Consider the following 22,582-nt stretch of genomic DNA (forward strand, 5'->3'; position numbering starts at 1 on the left):
TGACACATTTCATATTGATATAAAAAACACTCTCAAACACATTTTTCATGATAGGAAAAAATATGAAAAATCCCTCAATATGCAAAAGGCAAAGCATGGAGTATTTCACCATACAAGCACAAGTATGATGTGTTCTACAAGCAGCAAAAAACAGCCTAACACTGACATCACAAGAATCTAGGTTTGTAAATTTTATCAACTATCACTAAATGTTTCTGCACATATTGCAGGCTGGGAGAATATTTTACTTTTACTACAACCTATAATAGACCATTATGTCATTAAGGTAACTGTTTCTTATGTCATTTACTTACTTTTTACAACCATTTCAGAAAATTGATACAAATTATTTTTGGAACTACTGCAACATGAACTATTGAGATCAGACTGCTTTATATTAGTTTAATATTTATATATTAAGGTTATATCAATATAAATCATTGCACTCCTCATCACTTTAACTGTTCTTTCTTTCCCATTTTAGTTGACACAACATTTCAATTTCAAAACTTTTAAGTTTTTTTGTAAGTATGCTAGAAAATCACGTGTGTTACTTAAGACATATACTGGAATTTTTATTGAGCATTGCAGTTCTGGCATAAGAAAAATTTCAAGTCATAATAAAAATAAAAATCTTTGAAATGTATCATGTAGTAAGTATTTTAAGATAAGTAATAATAGGAAAAAACACCCAAAAGCAACCATCTCCCACCCCCTGGAAGACATAGTCAAAATAATGCTATAAGGACGAAATAGAAAAGGATTCTGACATGAAATAAAAGTAAAAATCATGTGTTTTACAAAAAAATTACTTCCATCACAGGAAACATGTACTGAAAAGGCTGCTTATTAAACAAAAGTGCTTATGCATAGACTAAGAAGCCATGCTGGCCACTTGCCTGTTGTTTGGCAGCTACACTAGATTTGCACTGAACTATTTGTAAAAACCTGATTACATTAATCATTAAAATTGCTTATTTTATTCACTGAAGGATGACACAAAAGATTCAGTCACAAACAACTAAAAATAGACTTCATCTCGGTTGTCAGCCCACCAAAAACATGCCAAAGCTGTCTGAAATCATTCATGCAAGCAATGATACAAGCCTAATTCTTTTTTTTTAATGTACATTTTCATGTCTTCACTTCTGTGGTTTAAAATTGTTTTCACGAGTGAACTGTGGAAAGCTGCAACACGTATAAAGGACTATAGTATGATGAAAACCAAAAATCATTTAAAAAGAAGACAACAGGTGTGATATGCTTCAAAAAAGTTAAGACAAGGCTTCATTACTTTTACTCTTTAAGGTATAATTATGCAACAGCAACTGTTCAGCATCTTTGTAAGCCACCAGGCTGGAAGTTTTAAAATTTGTGTTACCCAAGGAATTATACCTTTATTTTCAGACCATACTGTAAGAACACCCGACAAGCAAGAACTCTGAAGAACAGAGGCAGGAAGAATACACTGGATTTTAACATATACAGAATTACAACTTTCTGACTTAATTTTTTGTGATCTGAAAAGATATTTCCCAGTGACTTGAAATAAAAACAAACATTTAATTTTTTCCAGCTTCAAGACATCTGAGATTGATTACACCAAGTTGTTACAAACATCTACCTGATTTACAAATTAATAAAAGGCAACTACTGAGAAACCTGACCATTAGAAGTCCCTCCTCATCTGAAATATGAGAATAAAAATTCTCACTGCAGAGTTAAACATGGTAATAGCAAAAAATCACGGGAACACACCTTAATGTTACAGAGGAATATCTGACGATTCATGGGTTTAGAATGCTGACCACAAGAGACAGAAAAAAAGAATCGTAATCCAGAATTACCCAAAAAAGCAAGGACATTAAATCTGTAGTGAGAGCAATACATGTATGCCTAACATCTGTACATTCTACTTAAAAAATGGCCCAATTTCATCAACAAGCTGTGTTTTTACCTACAGTTTCATCAGCTTCATGGATATGAAACGGATAAAAATTCAATGCACCCGGCACGGAAGATCAGACCCCTGCACAACCAAATTTTACATTTGGGAGAAAAGAAGAAAAAAAAAAAAGGCAGCACTATCATGAACAGAATTCAATGTCATTTCAGATATGATGCAATACACGAGAATACCAGACAACAAAGGAAAAAAGTGAGGATGAGAGAATCATTAACAAGATTACACAGTTACTTAGGTTCATTGTGTGGACATCTTGATACCACTGTTTTGCTTTCAGTTTGGGATGAGAGATCCCAAGGGAACAGAAGTAGTGAAGTAAATAAAACATAATTAAAGACAAAGTCTGGAGTAAAATGAGAGAAAGGGAGAAGAAAATTAGATTGAGAAATGTAAGCATGTTACTTCATCCCACATGACCCACCCAGACATAATAGCAGACAACAATACAAAACAAGGGAGTGAAAAAAAAAAAAACCTGCCAACAGCAACTAGCACAAAGAGACCTTACTGAATAGGCTGAGGGAAATAAGAAAAAAAGAAGTGGCCAAGAAGATGGAATTCAAAATAGCATGCAAAATAAAGTAACAGTATTTCAGTGTGATGTTGTACAAATTAAACAGTGAGTCTTTCAAAAGAATAGCAATTAAATAATCAATTTCCAAAAATCAGCTACAGAAAAAGAAAGCTCTGTATTAACCACAAATTCATGAAGGACATTATAAAAATTTCTTGCTTCCAGTTTAGTAACTGTAACATTTTATATACAGTACCTAGTGAAGAAGCCAGAAGTGACCTCACCTTCAATCACCCCTATCGTCAAAGAAAAAAATTGCCAAAGCTTACTGGCATTAATATGAAAGTTGATCACAGGTGGTAATTTCTCATAGTTCAATCTATTTTCTTGTTTCTGTGAAGAATATGGTGGTGATTTGTGTTAAAAATATAGTGACTTTAATGTGAGGAGCAGGTATGCTGCTAGTATTTTGCCACATACATAAGTTAAAGGAGATTTACTGTGGTTTTATTGTTAAAATGGTTCGGGGTTCTTTTTCTGTAAACACAGACTCCTATGGACTGCTATTGCGCAATGGAAAAGTACTGGATGGACCCCTGTCAGAAGCCCCTAGCACACCAGAAAGACCCGGGAAAGTTCGAGAGACTCTACTGCACATGTGCGGACTGGGGAAGGTTCGAGAAACTCTAATTGCGCTTGCGCAGCCAGGAGGTGGAAACTTTTTGGGAAGAATTACACCCATTTTGTGAATATGCATGAGGGTAGACTATAAGGGGGGTGGCACAGCTCCACCTGGTGTCTGTCCGTGCAGAGCAGAAAGCCCCCCCTGCTCCCTGGCGTACTGAGCTTTTGGTTTCACTTGTTGCAATAAATTTATAAAAGTTATTTTATGGCCCTGCCTCTGTATTTATAACATTTCTTACACATTGAAATAATGGAATTGATCAAGGACTACCCGAGTTCTGTCTTCAGATAGAGCACAGAGTTCACATACCATCTTAGGACAAAACTTTTAGCTTAAGCAACAACTGGGTATACAAACAATAGTTAAGTTCAACAAATGAACTAGAGCTAGACCTCCCACGTTGACGTACTTTGCTTCTAATAATACAGGAAAATCAGTATGTTGTGGGATCAGCTTAGGAATTCATTAATGCACTAAATACAGGCACTTACGACACTTTGGTCAAAGAGGCACACAAGAAGCGTCTAGCAAGAAGCTGTCAAATCAGACAGCCTCTTGAACCTCAACGTCAATTAAAAACATCTCACAACCAGTTAAGTATCTAGGGGTTGTGAGTGCAGCTATCAGAAACACAGATGCATAATGGTGATGACACCAGACTAGGAGGAGTGGCTGATAAACCAGAGAATCACTCTGCCAGTCAGAGAGACCTTGACAGGCTGGAGCAGTGGGCTGACAGCAATCTCATGAAGTTCAACAAAGAGAAGTACAAAGTCCTGAACCTGGAGAGGAACAACCCCAGTCATCAGTACATGCTGGGGGCCACCCAGCTGGAAAGCTGCTTGGCAGAAAAGGCTTTGGAGATCCTCATGAACACCAGGCTGAACATGAGCCAGAGATGTGCCCTTGCTGCAAAGGAGGCTAATGGCACCCTCAGCTGCATTAGCCAAAATATTGCCAGCAGGCCAGGGAGGTGATCCTTCCCCTCTACTCAGCACTGGTGAGGCCACACCTGGAGTACTGCACAATGAAGCTGGTGAAGGGTCTAGAGGACAAGTCTTATGAGAAGCAGCTGAGGGAGCTGGGGTTGTTTAGCCTGAAGAAAAGGAGGCTCAAGGGAGACCTTATTGCTTTCTACAACTACCTGAAGGGAGGTTGCCAGTCTCTTCTCCCAACTAACAAGCGACAGAACAAGAGGAAATGGCTTCAAGTTGCACCAGAGGAGGTTTACATTGAATATTAGGAAAAATTTCTTCACCAAAAGGGCTACCATGCATTGGAACAGGGAAGTGGTTAAGTCATCATCCCTGGAGGTATTTAAAAGAGACACACGTAGATGTGGCATTTAGGGACATGGTTTAGTGGTGGACTTGGCAGTGTTATGTTAATGGTTGGACTCGATGATCTTAAGAGTCTTTTCCAACTTAAGCATGATTCTATTCTATGACAGGACCAGAGGAAATGGGCACAAACTGAAACACAGGAGGTTCCCTCTGGACATCAGGAAATAATCCTTCATTGTGAGGGTGACTGGACACCCAGACACAGTTCTAGGCACGTGGCTGTAGGTGGTTCTACCTGAGCAGGGATGTTGGACAGGATGACCTCCAGATGTCCCTTCCAACTTCAACCATTCTCTAAGTCTGTAACAATAAATTGTTTCAACCTTTAAAAATAATATATAAGGCTATTTCAGTATGTTAATTAACAGTAGCAAAACAATTTTAGAGAAATAGATGGCAGGTGATGTGGGGTTGTAACCATGCAAGTTCTAGCATTCCCCACGACAGGGAGAAGATAAAAGGTACCGCGGATACATGATACCAAGGATTTTCCCTTTGGATTGTGGTGGCAGATGATGAAAAATATCTGTTTTCCAGACTAAGGTCTCTCAGTTACTTTTACAACTCCCCTGCCCATACAGGGCAATGAATGGGTAAGAAAATGTCAGGAAATCCAAGAAAATTCTCCTCAGATAAGCTGCTTTTACAGATTAAAATTCTTTAGACAACAACGAAAACATGATTTCAGAAAACATAGGGCCTACACAGTTTTTAATGCAATGTATGGTCAAACAAATATAGGCCTGTATTTAGAATTTTGGGGTTTTTTTAAAAAGTATACCAAACTTTTTGAATAATACATTTATCATCTTAGAAAATTCTTCCTTAAAGCTTTGTTATGTTGTTTGTGGAGAATTGTTTACTTTCCCTTGAAGCATTTTTTTTTTTTACAGGCAAACATTTAGAAGATGATTATAAATCATCCAAAAACGGAGGTTTTTTTAGAGTAGAAGTAGTTGCTTCAAACTACAATTCATCAGACTGTTCCTCCAAAAAGATATGGTTTCATCACATTCCAAACCCATTGTAACTATACACTGCCTTGTATTTTCCTCTTCCTCTTGCTCTGAACTGGTTCAGAAAGCTGATGGCATCCCCCTTGCCCATCCCAGCAGTGTGTTAATCTTCCATCAGATCAACTGGTCACTGTGTCAGCAGGCAGCTGCTGTACTTCTATCACAAAAGAAATGATGTGAGCATGCAGCTGGAGCTGGAAAGGAAGCCTATTTTGTCAGCAATCCACACTGAATTTGGTGTAATATTAAAGATATTTTTTTAATGTTGTCAAATACAGTTTGATTCTTGGTTTAATTTAGCTTTTACAAATTCGTATGTTCTGCTACCAAAATATTTTTCAGATATGGATACCAAAGGAAAAAAACAGGTATGATTGTTGTTTTTATAAACAACGTCTTCTAAAATTTGATCTGCTGAGCGTAAGTACGGTGCATATTTTTGAAAGAAGTATTTCATGATGATGAGAAACCTACTGTCCACTTCATCAGAGGAAGCACGGTATTTATACACTGAATAAGGAACTGCGACTTGTATTTTCTTGTATGTATTATGGCAGTGAAATTGGATGCTTTTGAAATGGAGTTACTCTTTGCAGGCTTTCTGTATATATCAAAATTGGACAATATGTGTTTCTTTTCTATTTGACTAGAAGTATTAAATGAAAATTCATATTAAACAGTGCTTAAAAAGATGGTTTATAAGGGCAACATCATTTATGAAAAAAGTTGAATACATTAATAACTTATTTTGATGGACTTTTCTGACCTGTTAATCATTTCTGTGCTCTTTATTCAATGAAGCATTTTTTAAATGGGTTTCCTACTGCAAGAGTAAGTTTTACTTACTATCTGAAGACAGATTATCTGTACCAAGAAAAATCAATACAGCAAAATCCTTCAAATGCTCTGTCAATTCAGTAGGTATGGAGAGTTTTACCTACTAGACCGCTTTCTTTTGAAATCAACTGAAGTTTTATACAGCAAAGTAATAGAGGATGAAGAACTGTCATTTATACTCTGCCTTTCCCTTTTGGAGATCAACAGGTTCACAACATGACCTGCAGGTTCCTAACTGCTATAAAGAGCGAGAATTACAAAGATATCATAAACCATATCACCCCAAGATATAAGCAAACCCTGTTCAGTGAACAATAAAGGAAATATTCAAATTGCACTTAGTAGGCAACTCATACAGCAAGAGCAGTCGCAGAATGAGAAACAAAAGAAGGTAAGAAAACAAGTTATAAGATGTGTTTATGCAAAGCAAGAACAAGAATATTATTTCCAAGATTAGGCAAAAAAAAAAAATTTATAAAATAATTACTAATTTATAGAATAAACAGAGACTAAAACCAGTCTCAGAATTCTTTTGTGAACATCAGGAAATGCATGAAGAAAAAGAGAAGAAACAAGAGAAGCAAAAAAGCACAACTCAAGAACTGTCAGAATTGCTGTCACCCCAGGCTCCAAGTCTGCACACAGCTGCCATCCTTGGCACCTCTGAGACAACTGAAAGGGGTAAACGTCAAAGCCTAAGCAGATCTGATTTTGTCAGATCAACTTCTAGAATAGTTGATTTTCTAAACAGTGAAAACAGAACAAAATGTGTAAGATAAAAAGATGCAAAAGGTTTAACTGCTACTTCGCAATGTGATCTTACCAAGCAGCCTCCTTGCTTAAGACTTGCTTATCTCCCAACAAGTAGAGATGTCCTAGGACTATCTTCGCAGTCACATTCTCTCCCCTTTAAAGTAAGTATGACAAATACCGTTCCTGAAAACAATGCACACTCAGGTGTGATACAAAGAAATACCTAAAAGAGAAGAAAATTTAATACTGCACAATTTAGAGATACATGATGGTGTGTTCCAGACCAAAACAAAACTATTTTCTTAGAAATTCTGGACACTTAAAATCAATTTCTGAATTCTAAGCTGAGATTTAAAAATGTGATACACAATTCAAGGTAAGATTTTTATTTATTTTCTCCATCATCATACTGTAAAGTATTAGGCATAAGCTTGTTTAAGAATGAAGTATTGTACTTAATTTGATAGAACAGTAATATATAAGCAAACCACCACACAAATTCCTTTCCTGCTCATATTAATATAAATGTGCTTGCATTATTAAAACATTATAAGATTTCAAGCAGAAATCCAGAACCTAAGAATTCTGGTTTAATCCCTTCTGACCCAGTGTATCAGAAGACAAAAAATATAAGCTTAGCATTTTACTACGTAAGTTCCCTTGCTAAGATCTGCAGACACCTCACAAGAGAAACTGGAACATGCTGGGACACAATCAGGTTTTCTTAGCTGCCCAAGTACAACCACTACTTACTGAAAATTAAAATAAATTAAGATGTACTAGAAATCTCCCTTAGGAAACAGCAAAAATTGGTTACTTTTCCCAACCTGAGTACACGTGAATCCCACTGTCCTCTGGACTCTCAAATTCTACTACAGGGATGAAAATGGAAGATAATTCAAAAGCCATAATGAAATCTCTTCAGTTTTAAAGAAGGGACTCAGTTTTTTGGCTCAGTATTTATCTCATTGCTTATGACCACTCTTACGGACCCTATATTGGTGTTGCAAGTGTTGCAACCTCCACACACTCAGTGGTAAATGTGGAGGTAGGTATTTAAATGCAAAATTTAATAATTTTTTTTAAAAAAAAACCCCACCTGGTAATTATTTTATGTATTTTGCGTTGTTTGCATTTTTCGTCAAAATGCAATCTCTATCCCGTCCTATTCCATCTGTCAGGTAATTATTTTGATTCTCTGAGAAGGCAGAAATTAAAAAGGCTGGTTTTCTCAGTGACTTTCATTAAGCATGATGTAATTGATTTATACCAATACACTGCTCTGAATGGTGTTTGTTAAGTAACAGCTCCTATGGAAGAAGTAAGGGAGCCAGAGAGGACTCAGAAACACAGAATTTATCAGGAATCAATCCACTACTGGAGCAGGGGATGGGATGGCTTGATAGATGACAGCAACAAATTATACATCACTGGAAGCAAGCCTTTAAATACCTTTCAAAGATCATGTTAATGGTAGACCAGATCTTGAACAAAAAACTTAAAACTTTTGCCCTAATGTCATTCTATTTAGAGATCTCATTTTACATAAGAGTTAAGAAGAGCCTAGAAAATACAGCTTGCAGGCTACAATAAATTTTTATGATGCACCTTCATTTGTCCGTTTTACCTTTCCCTGGAATACGCCACTCTAACTGGGTATACGTCCTGGTTTAGCCAGGATAGGATTAAGTTTCCCCAGCAGTGGGGGGTAAGCTCTAGCACGTTTATTCATATATCATGCTGATGTCACATCCTGGCGCCGAAGCAGGACAGTCGGTTACTGCGTGTACTTTGGGATTGGCTCTGTTCTCACTGCTGTATTGGTACAGATTTTGCTCTGTTCATTGGTATTACTGTTACTCTTATTGTTATTGTTTGTTGTGTTGCTGTTGCTCTGTTGTATTAAACCTCTCCTTATCTCAGCCCTGGGGCTTTGTATTTCACTGCCTTTGTGGGGGAGGGGCAGTGGCCACGTGGTCTCAGACCCCAGCAGGGACTAAACCATCACAATTTTGGCACTCAACGTGGGGCACGAGAAGGCTGAGATAAGAACAAAAGGAGAAGGTGTGTTAGAGCCATCTGTTAGGTGTAATTTTTTTTACTGTTTTTATTTGCATTTGTTTGATAAGAAACGTTTGCAATGCTGACCAATTTGCTTGCGTGGTGGGGCTGGATTAATCCTTATGTCCACTGTGTGTTCCCAGTGCTGGTGTTTGCTGGTGGTGGAAAATGGGTCAAGGGTCTTATTTTGCCGTACTGGCTACTGACTGCTTATAATGTGCTTGCATCACTGCTTGTGGGGGTGAACCGGTACCTGTTTGCTGCCTGGGCTTTTGTTAGGGGTCTCACCCCCTCTATGGGTGAGCCAGGGGAAGAGATCCTCTCACTTTTTGAGAGTTTCGGCTATCCCTGGAGCATCCAGGCCAGTGTGCTTGCGGCACTGTGCTTTCTGAATGTCTGCCAGATCTTGTTTTGGGCCATGCGATACTTCTCCAACAATAGCACCACCCGGAAACCTGCCCTGAGGGCAGACAGTTGTGTGTGGCACGGTGTGTGGGAAAAGATGGGCAAGTGCCTGAGTCAGTGGTCACCCCCAATGCTTTGGGATTTCACTCCTGAACAAGTGCAAAGCCCTGATAAACTGGTGGAGTGTTTGGAAGAGGTGTGCTGCCAATCTGACAAACCCTGGGGAGACACAACTCGTTGCGATGTGCTGTGGGCTTGCCCATGCTTACTGCACTGCCCTTAACACTGTTCACTGCCCTCAAGGGGGAGAAGGGGCTGCAGGATCTGAAAGTGAACTTACTGGTGCAGCAACTGGGCCAGGGGGACAGGCAGTGCCAGTACCAGTTGCCTCCACCAGCACAGCAGAGCCAGAGGCACAAGCAGTACCAATATCAGTCGCCCCGATACGGAAAACCAAATATACAAAAAAATCCCCTCGCAGTGCACAGGGTGATAATGAACCAGGCCCATCACGAGAGCAGGAGGAAGAGCCGGACGTAATCATCCAATCTCTATCCCTCAGTGAATTGCGAGATATGTGGAAGGATTTTAGCCGCCTTCCAGGCGAGCAAATTTGCACCTGGATGCTCCAATGCTGGGATAGTGGAGCTGCTGGTTTTGAATTGGAGGGGAGAGAGGCCAAGCAGCTGGGATCTTTAGCCAAGCAGGCTGGTATTGACAAGGCAATAGGGAAACAGGCTCAAACCCTCAGCCTTTGGAGGCGACTCCTACTCGGTGTGAGGGAGAGGTACCCCTACAAGGAAGATGCTCTATGTCGGCTAAGCAAGTGGACCGACATGGAGAAAAGCATTCAAAACCTCAGGGAATTGGCTGTGTTTGATATGATCTATGGTGATCTGAATGATGAGCCGTCACCAGTGGATCCAGATCAGGCCCTTGCACACAGCTGATGTGGTGGAAGTTCCTGCAAAGTGGACCAGAGGCACATTCCAAAGCATTAGCAGTAGCGTCCTGGTGTCGAGACACCCAGACTCAAACAGTGGATGAAGTGATTATCCAGCTCCGGCAATATGAGGGAAATCTCCCTTCCTCCCAGCATGCTTTGGTTTCAACTGTAGAGGAACTGTCTCAGAGGCTCCAGAAAGTGGAACAGGACATGTCCTGCGTTCCACCTGCACGGGCCGATGTCTCAGCTATTAGAAGCAGGCGTTTCCCCACCCAAGAGAAGGGCAGTGGAAGACACACACCACAGGGCACCCTGTGGTTCTTCCTCCGCGACCATGGGGAAAACATGAGGAGGTGGCATGGACAGCCCACTCCCGCCCTAGCTGCACGAGTACAGCAGCGGAAAGGGAAGACCACCATGAAAGGAGAGTCTTCCAAGAGAGACGCAGCTCCAGTGTCCAGTCAGAAATCCCCCAGACAGAATAGAATGGCCAACACTATGCTTGACCCTCTTGAGGGGACCAGGAAGTCATTCTTGCAGGAGTCACTCTTAGGACAAATGAGTGATGGTGAGCAGGATTAGAGGGGCCCTGCCTCCAGCCAGGTGGAGGAAAGGAATAATCGGATTTACTGGAAGGTGTGGATCCGATGGCCTGGCACATCAGACCCACAAGAATATAAAGCTTTGGTAGACGCTGGCGCACAGTGCACCCTGATGCCATCAAGCCACAGTGGGGTTGAACCCATCTGCATCTCCAGAGTGACAGGGGGATCCCAACAGCTGACCCTGTTAGAGGCTGAAGTAAGCTTAACTGGGAAGGACTGGCATAAGCACACCATTGTGACTGGCCCAGATGCCCCGTGCATCCTAGGTATAGATTACCTCAGGAGAGGGTACTTTAAAGACCCAAAACGGTACCGGTGGGCCTTTGGTATAGCTGCCTTGGAGGAGACTGAGCAATTGCCCACCTTACCCGGCCTCTCAGAGGATCCCTCGGTGGTGGGGTTGCTTAAGGTTGAAGAGCAGCAAATGCCAATTGCCACCAAGACGGTGCACTGGCGGCAGTACCGTACTAACCGAGATTCCCTGGTCCCCATCCATCAGCTGATCCGTCGACTAGAAAGCCAGAAGGTGATCAGCAAGACTCATTCACCTTTCAACAGCCCTATATGGACAGTGAGAAAGTCTAATGGCGAATGGAGACTAACCGTGGACTAACGTGGCCTGAATGAGGTTACGCCAGTGATGAGTGCTGCAGTGCCGGACATGCTAGAGCTCCAGTATGAGCTGGAGTCGAAGGCAGCCAAGTGGTATGCCACAACTGACATCGCTAACGCGTTCTTTTCCATTCCAATAGCACCAGAGTGCAGGCCACAGTTTGCATTCACTTGGAGGGGTATCCAGTACACCTGGAATCGATTGCCCCAGGGGTGGAAACACAGCTCCACCATTTGCCATAGACTGGTCCATACTGCACTGGAGAAAGGTGGGGCTCCAGAACACCTGCAGTTCATGGCCGATATCATTGTATGGGGGGACACAACTGAGGAAGTCTTGGAGAAAGCAGAGAATATAATTGAAATCCTCCTGAAGGCTGGTTTTGCCATCAAGTGACAGAAAGTTAAGGGGCCTGGAAGGGAGATTCAGTTCCTAGTAATAAAATGGCAAGATGGGCGTCACCACATCCCAATGAAGGTGATAAACAAGATAACAGCCATGGCCCCACCAACCACTAAAAAGGAGACTCAGTCTTTCCTGGGTGCTGTGGGGTTCTGGAGGATGCACATCCCAAACTACAGCCTGATTGTGAGCCCTCTCTACCACATAACCCACAGGAAGAAGGATTTTAAATGGGGCCCTGAGCAACAACAAGCCTTTGAACAAATTAAGCAGGAGATTGCCCAGGCAGTGGCCCTCGGGCCCGTCTGGACAGGGCAGGAGATTAAGAACGTGCTCTACACCGCAGCCGGGGAGAATGGCCCTTCCTGGAGCCTCTGGCAGAGAGCACCTGGGGAATCCCGAGGCCGACCTCTAGGCTTTTGGAACCGGGGATACAAAGGCTCTGAAGCTAACTATACCCTGACTGAGAAGGATATACTGGCAGCGTACAAAGGAGTTCGAGCTGCCTCAGAAGTGGTCGGCACTGAGACACAGCTCCTCCTGGCACCCCGACTGCCGGTGGTGGGATGGATGCTGAAAGGAAAGGCTCCCTCCACACATGCAACAGATGCCACATGGAGTAAATGGGTTGCGTTGATAACACAATGGGCTCAAATAGGGAACCTCGACCCCCCAGGATTAGTGGAAGTGATCATAAACTGGCCAGAAAACAAAGATGCTCTGATGTCACCAGAACAAGAGGTGAAATGTGCTGAGGAGGCCCCACCATATAACGAGTTGCCAGAGGAGGAGAAGCGATATGCCCTGTTCACTGATGGGTCTTGTTGCATTGTGGGGAAACATCGACAATGGAAGGCTGCGGTGTGGTATCCCACATGACAAACCACTGAAGCTGTTGAGGGACAAGGTGAATTGAGCCAGTTCGCAGAGGTGAAAGCCATCCAATTGGCTTTGGAGATTGCTGAGCGAGAAAGTGGCCGAGGCTCTATCTCTACACTGACTCGTGGGTGGTGGCAAGTCCCCTGTGGATGTGGTTGCATCAATGGAAACAGAACAACTGGCAATGCAAGGGCAGACCCGCCTGGGCCGCTGAAGTATGGCAGGATATTGCAGCCCGGGTGGAGAACCTCGTTGTGAAGGTGCGCCATGTGGACGCCCATATACCCAAGAGTCGGGCCACTGATGAACATCAACACAACCAGCAGGCGGACCAGGCTGCTAAGATCAAAGTGGCTCAGGTGGACTTGGAATGGCAGTGTAAAGGTGAACTGTTCATAGCCCGGTGGGCCCATGAGACCTCGGGCCACCAAGGCAGAGATGCAACATAGAGGTGGGCTCGAGATCGAGGGGTGGACCTCACCATTGACACCATCACAGAGATCATCCACGGATGTGAGACATGTGCTGCAATCAAACAAGCCAAACAGGTGAAGCCCCAGCGGAATGGAGATCGATGGATGAAATATAAATATGGAGAGGCCTGGCAGATCGACTACATCACACTGCCACAGACCTGCCAAGGCAAGCGCCACGTGCTCACAATGGTGGAAGCAACCACTGGGTGGCTCGAAACTTATCCAGTGTCCCACACCACCACCCGGAACACCATCCTGGGCCTTGAAGACCGAGTCCTGTGGTGACACAGCACCCCAGAGAGGATTGAGTCAGACAATGGGACTCATTTCTGAAATAACCTCATAGATGCCTGGGCAGAAGCATACGGCATTGAGTGGGTCTACCACATCCCCTACCACGCACCAGCCTCCGGGAAGATCGAGCGCTACAATGGACTGTTAAAAACTACATTGGGGATGCAACCTTCAAACACTGGGACACACATCTGACAAAGGCCACTTGGTTAGTCAACACAAGAGGATCTGCCAATCGAGCTGGCCCAGCTCAGTCAAAACTTCCACGTGTTGTAGATGGGGATAAAGTCCTTGTGGTGCGCATGAGGGACCTGCTGGGAAAAATGGTCTGGGTTAGTCTTGTGCTGGGCAAAGGCAAACCCATCCACGGGATTGCTTTTGCTCAAGGACCTGGGTGCACCTGGTGGGTGATGCAAAAGGATGGAGAGGTCCAATGTGTGCCACAAGGGGACTTGATTGTGGGTGAAAACACACCGTGAGTTATACTGTGCTTTTGTTAATTTTTCTTTGTCAATGCTAATTGCTAAATGGCAGCTGGATGTGATGCACATGATATAGAATAAACGGTGGATTATGTCCTGGTTTAGCCAGGATAGGGTTAAGTTTCCCCAGCAGTGGGGGGTAAGCTCTAGCACGTTTATTCATATATCATGCTGACGTCACATCCTGGCGCCGAAGCAGGACAGTCGGTTACCGTGTGTACTTTGGGATTTGCTCTGCTCTCAATGCTGTATTGGTAGATATTTTGCTGTGTTCATTGGTATTACTGTTATTGTTGTTGTTTGTTGTGTTGCTGTTGCACTGCTGTATTAAACCTCTCCTTATCTCAGCCCGGGGCTTTGCATTTCACTCACTTTGTGGGGGAGGGGCAGCGGCCACGTGGTCTCAGACCCCGGCAGGGACTAAACCACCACAGCATATTTTAGTTGTCCTTTGTCAGTAATAAAATACAGAAGAAAAGTAGCAAGACTGTCAGGATCGTTTACCAATCTTTCCACTAGTTTAATTAACAATATTCTACCGTTTATTTACAACAATAACTGAATCTAAACAGATAAACCATACACTAACCTCTTAGGGAAAAAGAGGGGTATCTTCAGAGAAGATTGGCTTCTTTCACAAAGAGAAATTCCACAGTCTCTCAAGAATAGCAATAACCTAAAAAAAACCCCTTGAGCTTCAGATTTTCAGAGTCTTTTATTGTACCCAGTATCACGTTATTTTGCTACTCTAAATCCTATAAGTAGTAAAAAAAGCTTATTGAGACAGTTAAAGTATAGTTGAATACCATACTTGAAGCAGTGCAGGGACAGACCCAAGAAACCTTCACCCTCAATTCTCTCTCCAAAGCAGATTCAACAGAATCAAGAGCAATGGCAAGCCATCAAACACTTAAGAATAAAATTTCCCTGTTTGCATATAATTTAGAAAGGTCACAATGTAAGAGAGCTTACTTTTACAGCAGATATTGGTGTTGAGTTAGACTTTAGGAAAATACTGAGATTACAGGGCTACAAGGTCAAATACTTCAAAAGAGCAGGGTGTGAGGGGAAGAACATTTGCTTACAGACTTCATGTAATTCCTTTTTCCACATATGCTTTAAAACAGAGCCTTTTGTCCACCTCATTGAAAGGTATGGAATTAAATCAAAACCATGGAAGAATCCCATAGACACAAAGGAGTGAATCCTCGTTTTATAGTGCAGAGCAGACTTCAGGCAGTGCAAACCCCAGCAGAAAATACACCTCTGGAAAACTGCTTTGTACTTTCAAGCAAAAACCTACCCTTTGTCCCTAATCCATTCTTCCTCAATTCCTTCAAACACCTCGGAAAATTTCATAAGGTACACTCTCCAAAACCACACTTATTGCTGTCCCATGTGTTACAGCATTATTTTCCTAATCATCCAAATAACCTGGTAAAAAATACACAGCTAGAATGAAACTTCAAATGTAGCGCCTTTTGTAAAACAGAGTAGAAGTCTAGAAATGAGCAAATTATTTTAATAAAAGGCCTTTAGTATTTACTCTGGTAATTGAACAAAACAGGTGTGATTCTGGAAATCTCTAAAAAATAATATATATGCAAATATATCTCACAACATTTAAGTGACAGTCTTTACATTTAAATGGTATGAATGACAGAGTAATTACAAATTGTATGAATCTACCTTGCAGCAACACACTTAGGTTGAAATTGTTCAGCACACAAGGAATTGCCAGTGCACACAGCAACAGTCCAAAACAGTAACCTTTAATATACCAACTCAACTACAAGATATATGTCGGAGCTGTAATAATACCACCCTACTAATTTGAACTAAATAATTCTACATGATGAAAGGCAGCAGATAAAAGCCATGCCAAACCTCTTCCCAAATAAAATTAAATCTGAATATTCACCACCTGTCAATCAGGAACACCATGCTTTATTCTAAAAATAGAGGCAGAAATAAAAGAGAACTGCCGATTTCCACCCCCCCCACCCCGCTACTTTTAGAATATGATATAAATTCAAAGCACAGTTACCTAGGACTACAACTGCCTTTTACTACTTCCAAATATCAGCCCGTGTTTGAAGTTAGGAACAATTCATTACAGACAACTAAAGAATGTTTAATTAGGTAACTGTCCAGCATTACAGAAGAACTGCACAGTAAAAGTTCATCTCAGAGACTCAGCCACAGAGCAGTAATAAAACTGTGGCACGAACAGCAGAAAATTAAAAATTAAAGGAGACTAATGGATACAAAGACCCAATTTACATATTTCATTTCAGCATTTTCCCTATTTTGAGGTTGAGTTTTACAGCCTCAGTGATATTGCAAACATTTCGAGAAGCCGGTTAGAAGTTGCTGACAACTAACACCTGAAGTCAAACAAATTACACATACATAGCCACAGATGACTCGTTCCTTTTAGAGGAATACTGCATGCTGAAAATTAATATAAATTTAGAATTGTAAATACAGAAAATGAAACCGTGTAATTCTTATGCTTACTAACATCAGGTTATAGCAGTAAGGATTTTCAATCTGGTTAAGAGAAAGGTTTATGTGGTAGGATTGTGCATCCTTTTCTCAACACACTCCAAGTTTGTTTCAAATTCGCCGAACTGGAAGAAGCTTCAAAATTCTCCAGTATGGCAAATGATGAGAAGAAACAGATTCAGTCCTTTTTCCCATCCGGGGATCGTGTGCAGCATGGCTCCGCTTGGCCTCCTGCTCAACACCTTCTGCTGGTTCAGCCCCATGAATACCAAGTCCTGCCTCTCACACAGACTGTGGAGAGGGGACAGTCCCAGGACATCTGGGACTCTGGTGGGGACTTTCTGGGGAAAGGAAAGGAAGGTGCTGAGCAGATAGGCAAGCAATCAGAATGGGAAAGGTGTGCTGGCAGGTTAAGTGCAGATACAAACTCAGAGGAAACCAGAGCATGCTGTTCTGCTGTTCACAGCCTATAAATTTAGCTTTCAAGTTTTGGACACAAGCTAATAGAAAATGAGAGGCATTCACAAAATGGGGACATGAAAGCTGGTGAACAAACCACATGCAAACTTTTTCAAAGTTCTTCTGCAAAAAGTTCAACAGTTCTCAAGTTTTCTCTTGAGCAGCATTACTGCTCACTTCACGTCATCATTTTTCCCTCAAGAAGATAGAAATCTGCCTAAAAAGTAGCAAACATAACACCTTCCCCCCCCCCGCCCCGCTTTTGCTTCAGTTACAGCTAGCTTCAACAGAATCCTAGGGTCGTATAATTGTCTGACAAGTGTCAGAAAGAAAGGTAGCGTTTCTTTATCTGGACATTTACTTGCACTATTTTGCAGGTCTAATTTGTTTAAATTTTAAATAAAATGAACGAGAGGAAAACCATTTAGCCTGTTCTTTTCTTCATCACTTCCAGGTTTATTTCAGTTCGTAATCAGAATGTCTTCAGTCCTATTAATTTTTAATCTCCTACATAATAATCAGTTTACCCTGATATGCAAGGCTTCTTTAGACATGACAGAAATGCCAGGCCTTATGGTCAGAACATGAATTCCTAGCCAAACTGGAACACAGCGAACAGAAAAGCATTTCTAGTCCTAAGTGCTAGAGAAGAAGCAATGAGATCCACCATATTTCTGGGCTTGTCAAGAGACAACAGGGACAAATTTCACCAAGATAAAGGCCAACCAAGTGCATTTTAAAAAATAAAACCATTATCACAACCCATGAAAGGGTATCAGAGCCACTGCAGCCCACAGACTCATCACTCTGACATATAAAAAACCATGAAGCATCACAAACATTTCTAATTCACAGATGAGATGCCTCTTTTTTTGCACAAGTTTTTCAGTTAGCCAAAAAAGGAAACGTGTAAGATCAACAGTCCGCTATTCAAACTAACTAGTATGCAGAAGGAGATTCAAGCTGTCTGCATAAGTATCGACAAGCCAGGTTTCAGAAAGGCTCACAGTTCCTTTATGCTAGACTCTCCAAGGCAGTCATCATATTGAATACTGAGTGCTCTTAAAAATACAGCCTACACATGATTTGTCCACATGAGCACAAGCCTAACCCCATGAACTCAGCTGTATTACTCACAAGGTTCACTCATGTACATATGCACGGGAAAGCTGGCCAAGATCCAGACTGCATAACCATCATGAAATGGTAAGCACATAGGTAGGTTTGTAGGAATGTTGGAATGATTTTTATTTGTAGTATAACAGACACTATTTTTTCTGATTTGTGATTTTCATAATCAAGTTTCCAGAAGAAAAACTGTTTTGGCACTAGTTCAATTAAAACCTAATAAAACTAATTTGCTAATAAAAATTCGTATAGAATTGTTGTTCTTAATTTAAATCAAGAATACATATTAATGCTTCATTTTAATGCAGTGGCATGGAAGAACTACAAACTAGAAATAAGAGACTGTCCTTTCAGAATCAGATTTGAGAAGAAACTCGTTTACATATTTGTATTTTGTCTAGCTCAGCTACAGCACCTTCACATTAGTTTAGTGAACTTTATGAACCTGTAATAAAAATAAAATTTTAAAATAGTAAAGGGAAACACTTTTAAATTAACATATTAATGCTAATTAAGGGCATACTACTGAACTTTTTGATAATGGAAAAACAGTTTATTGAAAGGTTTCATACGTACTGCAGTGCTTATTAGAAATTTTACCAATGCAACACAGGCTTACCTACCTCCACATAACAATTTTTCATAGTATTTTAGCTCCTCCTAGCATAACATCATCTGTTTCCTTAGCAAGAAGTCCCAAATCCCCCACTCGCAGTTCCCCACTCCACAGGACTGATTTTTCTGACAGGGTGAATGCTACGGAGCAATAGGGGGTGTTCATCAAGGAGAGAAGAAATAAAAGTCACTCATCTGCTGTATAGAAATAGTAGTAGAAAAGCTTAAACAAAAAACAAACCCCCCAAAAAAACCAGGATCCTTGAACAGAATATTTTTTAGTTTGTAGCATTTTTTTACATGTCTAATACTCTTGTAAATGATAAACAGAGTATTTTGTTTTCCTACATTTAGTTCCTCCCAGGACAAGAACATGCATTTTTGCAGGAAAATAAAAAAATAAAAGTCAGTATAGAACTTTCTAAAATGCTAAATTACAAAATAATGAAGACTACTATGTATTGAGCTAATTACAGCTTTTTTTTTCTTTCACTTATCTCTCAAGGGCTAAGCAAAACATTATACAGATTTTTAGCATGTTACTTCTAGTTTCAGACACACATTTTTTACTCAAGCTAAGTCCCAAAAACTGAATCCCAAGACTTCAGATATGCAGCAGTTGAAAGTAATTAGATAGAAAATGAGATCTGAGAGCAAAGTAAAAAAATTTCAAAGAATAATTTTTTCCGGTCAGCACTAAAAGTTGTTCACACAAAGATTTCATTGTCAAATTGTAAGTCTTCCTTAACCATTGATAAAATAGAAAGAAACCAGACTTTTTAATGTGTTTTGGTGTGAAATATGACAAGAGTTTTGTACAACAAAATTTGCTCAGTTTGTGGTAATGGAAAACCAAGCCAGCTATAAGCAGACTTAAGCACAATACCAGAAAGGTCAGTACCTGCATCAGTTGTTGAGAGCAGTTAAAATTTGTAACACTATTACTATCTCAAGTGATAAAACACTTGTTTTTCTAATGGATTACATTAAGTAACAGTTTAATATAAGGCAAGTTATTTCACTGACTATTAAAATAAATTGGTGTAAAATAAAAATAAGGTAGTAATTACAATAAAGTGCTTTAAAAAAAATCCAACTGCACCAGCTAGCCCACAGAAACTGGACAGCCTAAACAACCATCATGGAAAGGGGAGACAGACTTTAGTATTACACATTAATTCTGCTTCTAATACTCTTAATGCTGGTACGGAGGCATACAGTTGTCAGGGAACATACAACAAACTCCAAAATCACCATGGAGTACAGCGCTTAACTGCCACTACCCTTTCAAATTAACTTTGTAATTTCCACAGTTACAAACATACCATAAATATGTTGGTTTTACCTGAACCGCCTTCTGGCAATACAGGCTTAAAATCAAGATACTAAAGAAGCTGCAAATCAAAGATGCCTCTTCATTCCCACATTCAGTCTGTTATTGTCATGCCTGTCTCTAAGCCCGGATACTGCCAACAGAATCTCATGTTCAGGCACCAGAGAGGCACAGACACTAGGGGATGGCAGAGAGAACAGAATTGTTTAGGTTGGAAAAGACCCTTAATATCATCAAGTCCAACTGTTAACCTAACACTACAAGTCCACCACTAAACCATGTCCCTAAGTGTCTTTTAAACACTTCCAGGGATGACAATTCAACCATTTCCCTGAGCAGCCTGTTGCAATGCTTGATAACCCTTTTCATGAAGACATATTTTAATATCTAATCTAAACCTCCCCTGGTGAAACTTGAGGTCATTGCCTCTCTTTCCTATCACTTGTTACTTGGGAAAAGAGATCAACACTCACCTGGCTACAACCTCCTTTCAGGTAATTGTAGAGAGTGATAAGGTCTCCTTAAGCCTCCTTTTCTCCAGGCTAAACAACCTCAGTTCCCTCAGTGGCTCTTCAGAAGACTTTCTCTAGACCATTCACCAGCTTCGTTGCCCTTCTTTGGACACATTCGAGTAATTCCATGTCCTGCTTGTAGTGAGGGGCCCAAAACTGAACACAGTCATGGAGGTGCGGCCTCACCAGTGCCAAGTACAGGGGTAAGATCACTTCCCTGTCCCTGCTGGCCACACTATTTCTGATACAAGCCAGGATACCATTGCCCTTCTTGGCCACCTGGGCACACTGCTGGCTCATGTTCAGCTGGCTGTCAATCAACACCCCCAGGTCCCTCTCTGACTGGCAACTCTCCAGCCACTCCTCCCCAAGCCTGTAGCGCTGCTGGGGGTTGTTGTGGCCAAAGTGCAGCACCCGGCATTTGGCCTTATTGAAACTCCTGCAGTTGGCCTTAGCCCATCGCTCCAGCCTGTCCAGATCTCTCTGCAGAGCCTCCCTACCCTCGAGCCGATCAACACTCCCACCCAACTTAGTGTCGTCTGCAAATTTACTGAGGGTGCACTCAATCCCCTCATCCAGATTATTGATAAAGATATTAAATAGAACTGGCCCCAATACTGAGCCCTGGGGAACACCACTTGTGACTGGCAGCCAACTGGATTTAACTCCATTTACCACAACTCTTTGGACCCAGTCAGCCAGCCAGTTTTTTACCCAGCAAACAGTACACCTGTCTAAGCCATGAGCAGACAGTTTCTGCAGGAGAATGCTGTGGGAAACAGTGTCAAAGGCCTTACTAAAGTCAAGGTAAACAACATCCACAGCCTTTCCCTCATCCACTAAGTGGGTCACCTTGTCATAGATCAGGTTTGTCAAACAGGACCTGCCTTTCATAAGCCCATGCTGACTGGGCCTCATCGCTTGCTTGTCCTGTATGTGCCATGTGATAGCACTCAGGATGATCTGATCCATAACCTTCCCTGGCGCCAAGGTCAGGCTGGTAGGCCTGTAGTTCCCTGGATACTCCTTCTGATCCTTCTTGTAGATGGGCGTCACATTTGGTCACTCCCCTCGTTTGCCAGGAATGATGATAAATGATGGAAAGTGTCTTGGTGAGCATTTCCACCAGCTCCTTCAGTACACTTTGGTGGATCCCATCTAGCCCCATAGACTTGTATAAGTGGTGTAGCAGGTCACTAACCATTTCCCCCTGGATTATGGGGCTTCATTCAACTCCCCATTCCTGTCTTCCAGCTCAGGGGGCTGTGCGCCTCAAGAACAACTGATCTTACCTTTAAAGAAAGATGCAAAGAATGCACTAAGTACCTCAGACTTTTCCTCAGCCTTTGTCACTTTGTTTCCCCCTGCATCCAATAAAGGATGGAGATTCTCTTTAGCCCTCCTTTTGTTGCTAATGTATTTATAGAAACATTTTTATTGTCTTGTATGGCAGTAGCCAGACTAAATTCTAGTTGGGCTTTGACCCTTCTAATCTTCTCTTTCCATTACCTCATGACATCCTTGTAGTTCTCCCGAGTTGCCTGCCCTTTCTGCCAAAGGTCATTAACTCTTTTTTTCCCCCCCTGAGTTCCACCTGAAGTTCTCTGTCCAGCCAGTCAGGTCTTCCTCCCTACCAGCTCGCCTTTTGGCACATGGGTGTAACTTCAAGATTTCCTTCTTAAAGAATATCCAGCCTTCCTGGACTCCCTTGCCCTTCAGGACTGCCTCCCAGGCGACTCTGTCAACCAGG

At 41.6% G+C, this 22,582-nt stretch overlaps 1 protein-coding gene across 7 annotated transcripts in view; it reads right to left on the reverse strand.

Moving 5' to 3' along the window:
- PAM (peptidylglycine alpha-amidating monooxygenase) overlaps positions 1 to 22,582 on the reverse strand; it is a 151,610-nt gene that overhangs the window by 81,195 nt on the left and 47,833 nt on the right. The gene's annotated exons all lie outside the window — the stretch shown is intronic.

Source organism: Strix aluco, chromosome Z (genome assembly GCF_031877795.1).
Source record: "Strix aluco isolate bStrAlu1 chromosome Z, bStrAlu1.hap1, whole genome shotgun sequence".
Taxonomy (NCBI): domain Eukaryota; kingdom Metazoa; phylum Chordata; class Aves; order Strigiformes; family Strigidae; genus Strix; species Strix aluco.